Genomic DNA, 6000 nt, shown 5'->3' with positions numbered 1-6000 from the left:
CCAGGTTCAGCTACTGAAAATTCAAAAAGGAAGACGAGCGTGACTTTTGTAGGCGTAGCTATCATATACCTTTCTATCCCTTCTTGCCGTCAACTAAAATGATACCTTGATCTATCACTCGTGGCTGTAATAATAAGGGCAGATTTCCCTACCTCTCCGCCGTTCCTGGTATCTTCCACGTCTCTGGTGTCCGTGAAACTATCCCTCTCGGGTACCTTGCAGGAGACAGCGAGGCAAAGCGGTCCCCCTAGATTCATGACGCATTAATAATATCGAAAGATGATTCGGCTAGTGGAGCTTAAATGAAACAGATTAGATTTCTTTAACCATATTCTTACAAAACGGCATCTTGGTGTTTCAACTCTCCGACTCAAAGTACTGATTCTCTCTGCAATGTTCCTGGAGATCCTCCTAGTGATTAACCTCCTCCGAGCTGTAGAACCGCAACGAACAGACTTCGCCTACAATGGATTCAGTGACGCCAACTTGATTCTCGGAGACATCGCCACTGTCACCCACGATGGTCTCCTTCGCCTAACTAACAGTACTGCAGAGGGGCTGCGCCTTCTACACGGCTCCATTACATTTCAAGAACTCCTCCAACATAAACACCACTCTCTCTTTCTCCACCATCTTCGTTTCTGCAATCGTCCCTGAAGTTTCCAATTTCAACGGCCATGGACTTGCTTTTGTCATTTCGCCCTCGTCTGAGCTTCCTGGAGGCCTCCCTGCACAGCTTCTTGGCCTTTTCAATCCGAATAACAATGGAGATTCCACAAATCACATCTTTGCGGTCGAGCAAGATACCGTTCAGACCATGGAGTTCAAAGATACTGATAGTAACCACGTAGGAATCGACATCAACGGGCTGGTTTCTATCAAATCAGCTCCGGCTGCATATTTTACTGACGGTCGCTGGAACAACTTTAGTCTTAGTAGTGGACACCCTATACAGACTTGGATAGAGTACAATGGAGTATTTAAGCAGCTCACTGTGACAGTAGCTCCCATTAAAGTACCCAGACCCCAGCGCCCGCTTCTCTCTGCTGCTGTCGATCTTGCGTCTGTTCTCTTAGACCCCATGTATGTCGGCTTCTCCTCATCTACTGGTCAGCTTCGAGCTTCTCACTACATACTCGGATGGAGCTTTAACATGAACGGCCAAGCTCGAGCACTTGATACCTCTTCCCTGCCCGCACTACCTCGAGTGACTCCCAAACCGAAACCAAGGATTTTGACAATTGGGTTACCCTTAATTACAGGATTTCTCACATTAGCTGCCGTCTCTGCTGCTATTATTTCTGTAAGAAGGAAGATCAAATATAGCGAAGTACTGGAAGACTGGGAACGGGAGTACGGACCCCACAGGTTCAGGTACAAGGACTTGTTCAGGGCTACCAAGGGATTCAGAGACAAGGAGCTCTTAGGAATAGGAGGCTTTGGTCGGGTTTATAGAGGCATACTGCCCTCATCCAAGATTGAAGTCGCCGTGAAGAAAGTTTCTCATGATTCAAAACAGGGTATGAAAGAATTCATTTCCGAGATCGTGAGCCTGGGCCGGATGCGTCACCGAAACTTGGTAGGACTCCTTGGGTATTGCCGGCGTAAAGGAGAGCTCCTCCTGGTCTACGAATATATGCCCAATGGCAGTTTAGACAAATTCCTGTTCGATCACAAAGTTACTTTGAATTGGAACCAGAGAGTGCGAATCGTAAAAGGAGTAGCTGCGGGTCTCCTCTACCTGCATGAAGAATGGGAGCAGATCGTCCTTCACAGAGACGTGAAAGCCAGCAACGTTCTTCTTGACAGTGATCTAAATGGAAAGTTAGGTGATTTTGGTTTGGCAAGGTTATACGACCATGGAGCGGCTCCGAAAACTACCCACGTCATGGGAACCATCGGGTACCTGGCGCCGGAGCTCACTCGAACAAGCAAAGCTACCACGAGCACAGATGTCTTCTCTTTTGGCGTTTTCATGCTTGAAGTCGCCACTGGAAGGAGGCCCTTCCAGTACCCAGGCACGTCATATTCAGGGGAGGAATTGGTTTTGAGGGACTGGGTTTTCAACTGTTGGAAGAGAGGATCAATTCTGGAAGCAAGTGATCTCAAATTGAGGGGAGACTATGTCATGGATGAAATGGAGCTGGTACTCAAACTTGGCCTGCTTTGCTCGTACGCGGTGGCAGGGTGTCGCCCTCGGATGAGAAAAATAATTCAGATTTTGGAAGGGCAAGCCCCTATAACCGAGTTAGCGGATTCGAGCGGCTTAGAGAGAAGTGAAGTTTACGCAGATAATGGGTTTGGTCACACATCTTCAGCAACGGAATCACTGCTATCGGGTGGCCGATGATTGTTTAATGCCTCTACTGTTGTAATCTAGTTTTCTTTTCTGTGTTTATATGTTGAATATTTTAGATTTGGACTCTGTACGATAAAACTGAGGCCCTAAACTGCGGGAGTTTCAAAATCAAGGAGCTTCGGATCCTTTGTCAGGGATCCAAATTCTCCCCTTTCTTGATTTAGAACAATTCACAGTCAATTTGTGAAATATATGAAAGGTATTAATCTTCTTCTCCGTAGTGAAACATACGCAGAGCCTTTACTTTGTTTAGGGTCATGAATTACATTTTGAAAGTCTATGATGCCTCCACCAGTCTTTTCTTCCCAAAATATCTCCAGCTTATAGAGAAGAGTAGTATTCATCATATCTTTGAAGGTGGTGGTTCAAGTTGATCTATTTATTTTAGCTGTTGAGATATCCTTGAAAGTATACAAAGTTCGGTAACTTGTCCTCGTTTTTTCTCTTTCTGATGGCTGCTATTTTTTTCCCAGATGGAGTATTACCAAAGTTTAGCTAAAGACCATTAACCTAAATAATCCAAACCACTTGCAATCTTGAAGAAAAAAAAACTTTTTTTTGGCAAGGTTAGTCAACTTGAATCAGAAGATGAGCTTCAGCCGCATGACTCAGTTCATCTCCTGACGTTATTAGTGGTGCACCAGTACCCGATTCATGTTGATGAATCAGATGAATCCAAAGATGATGCCCAAGGTTTAATTTCCGAATTTAGGATCCCGTAGTTTTTTGGAAATCATCCGGATGAAGAGTCAGGACGTGTCGTCGTAGGAGACCGAATTTTTTGTTCTTTCTCTCCCACTCACTTCTCCCTCTCGGCCTCCCTCTCTTCTCCCTCTCAGTCTATCCCGGCGTCTCCATCGCATCACACCGTTGTACCTTCCGGCTTCCCGTTGCCAAACATCGTCGTATGACTCCATAGCAGCTCTTGTCGCAGAGCCGCTTAGTCGCAACACCTTTGGCATAGTGTCGTCTCTATCGCATCACCACCTCCGTCGTAGCCCTCGTAACACCCACTTTCCTGGTCGAAGTGCCTCTGTTGTAGCACCTTCGGCATAGTGTCGTCTCCATCGCAGGTCCGCCTCGGTCTCATAACCTCCGTCACAGCCCTTGCGGTGTGCCCCTCACATCCCCCCCCCCCCCCCCCCCCCTGTGGGCTGCCTCCGTCACAGCACCATGAGGAAGAAGACGCATAGTTGTCGATTTAATTTAATTTTCCTAAGTGAGGAAAAATTAAACCAGCACTGGTTCTGCCCGAGTCTCAGACCGGACCCGCCCAAGTTCAGCCGAGTTAATCCAGGGTCAACTCGGTTTCAATATATATATATATATATATTATTTTGGAAATATATTATTAATACTACTTAAAAAATCTCTTGTGTTGTTGTTGGAAGATAAACTCAAGCCCAAACGACCAAGGAAGGCCCACATATGAAGATTATTATAAGATGGGTCACACGACCAAGGAAGGCCCACAAGATGGGCCCAAGCCTAGCAAAAGTATGACCCACAATGATTACCATGAGCTGACATCCTTCTCACATTAGTTGGAAGATCAAGAAAGACTCACAAAAGTATCTTTATCTTAGGGTAATGACTAAGAAGAGTTTTAGTTTGAGTTATGTTTGTCTTTTATCAATATTGAGTTATTTAATTATGTTAGGACTTATCTTTAAGAGTTAGAGTTTGAGTGTAATCGGGACAAAGGTAGTTTTATTGTAATTGGACTACTACCTTCCTCTATTATAAATAAAGGTTCATGTACTCTGATTACAACAAGTTATTGAAGTCAATGAAGTATTTCTTTTTTCCATAAATTCAACAGTTATTAATAAAATAATATTTTTATTTATTCATTATATTTATTTTGGTTTAATTAAAGTATACCTTATGTTATTAATAAATTAATAACTTCATTTATTATATTCGTTTATTTTAGTTTTAACTTTATTTATTTTTATAATTAATCATGTGCACAATTAATTGATTCACGTAATTACTATATTAATGTATAATAAATTGCAATACAATAATTAGTATATTAATATATTTTAATTATACATTAAATTATTTATTAGTGTAGTAGTCATGTTTGTTTGACCTAATTTGGGGTTTAGGTATTATGTTTTAATTAAGTATATTATTACAAGTTACTCATTCTCTTATTTTTTATATTTTTCTCATTTTGGGACACTAACACTGGAAATTGTTTTCCAATGCACATGAACTCGTCCACACTAACACCAATTTTGAAAACTATTTTCCAGTGCACATGAACTCGTCCACACTAACACCAAATTTGAAGTTGAAGTTCATGTGCGAAGTTTGTTGACTAACCCCTCCTCCCTATGTAAACTACAATGGCATTTGAGACACTCGAGCTGATGATAGATGGATGATCATAGGTCCACTAATATTGACTCTTCTGAACTTTTCTAACTATTGTCTATTTACGATAACAAAATGTTTGCTTTGGTGTAAGCTATTCAACATTAGAGACCAAAAATACTAACTCTTCTCAATTTTTCTAGATGCTCTCCTTTTACAAGAAGAAAATATTTGCTTATGTGTACCCGTTCAGCATAGGAGAGCAGACCGATTGGCCGAATAATTTCAGGTACAGAGCATGGACCACACCAGTGTTCCATTTGCTGAAGCAAATAACACACTTCACTAAAAATAGTTGATTAAATTACTTGGTTATGATTGTAAAATCGTATAGAAGAAATAGCCAGTTTGTACCTTAGTAGCACACATAACGCAACACATGATATGGTAGAAGTCTAGACCCTCGTTGAGAAAGTTGTTGCTAATCCAAATATCTCTAAAATGAATTAGGGAACTCTATGTTGTTATTTGAGGATTGGATAAAGGTAGACAAAATTATATTTTTAGCTATCTTGATCGAGTGGCATAGGACTGTTAAGTTCAGGCTAAGAGAGTATGTTTTTTATATGTACATGAAGTTAAAAAACCACATTCTTTTGTTAATTTATGAAACATGCTATTGAAGATTAATTAGGTGTTGAAATACAATATACAAAAAAAAGAGTAGTGTGTGACTTCATCTTTGGCATAGCTGATACAACATTTATTTTGTGCAAAATCATTATAGAAAGACATATAACTTGACCTTATTGAAAATATCCCTCACTCTCATGGTAAATCACTGATATTTGTTGTTCTTGATTAGCTGAATTAGTAAGTATGCTCACTTCAATACATTGAGTCAACCTTAGACGAAGAGATTAATGACAATTATTTGTTTAAAAAATGACCAAACCGCATGGCTTTGCTAAGAAGTATAATAAATATATAATATATAAACAATTGGTTCTTACAATCAAATCAACAAGTTATATTTACATGATGAAGTTAATGTTTGGAATCACTTTTCAAATAGAGTTGTAGACACTAGAAGATTTTTTTTTTTTTGCTTTAATAGATTCCACTAAACAATCACCCAAACAAGGCATGAAAATCTCTAGTGTTGGCAATTTATCAACAAAAGTTCTCTTTGTTCACCTTATTTTTAGTTTGTTTTTCTCTTGTTATATTATTTTGCATATAGGTGATCAAAATTATCTCATTTCTAAGCTAATAGGGCATGAAAGTCGATGATGTTGGTAATATGCAACTATGCG

The 6000-nt window shown here is 40.2% G+C and overlaps 1 pseudogene; it reads left to right on the top strand.

The window, feature by feature from the left end:
• The first annotated feature begins 393 nt into the window (after window positions 1-393).
• Window positions 394-2350, top strand: LOC137941615 (L-type lectin-domain containing receptor kinase SIT2-like; annotated as a pseudogene).
• The last annotated feature ends 3650 nt before the right edge of the window (window positions 2351-6000 follow it).

This window comes from Aristolochia californica, unplaced genomic scaffold (genome assembly GCF_029961685.1).
Source record: "Aristolochia californica isolate CCGP_79_NKW_82.1479 unplaced genomic scaffold, dmAriCali1.0.hap1 SCAF_10, whole genome shotgun sequence".
Taxonomy (NCBI): domain Eukaryota; kingdom Viridiplantae; phylum Streptophyta; class Magnoliopsida; order Piperales; family Aristolochiaceae; genus Aristolochia; species Aristolochia californica.
This window is presented reverse-complemented; position numbering and strand designations above follow the sequence as displayed.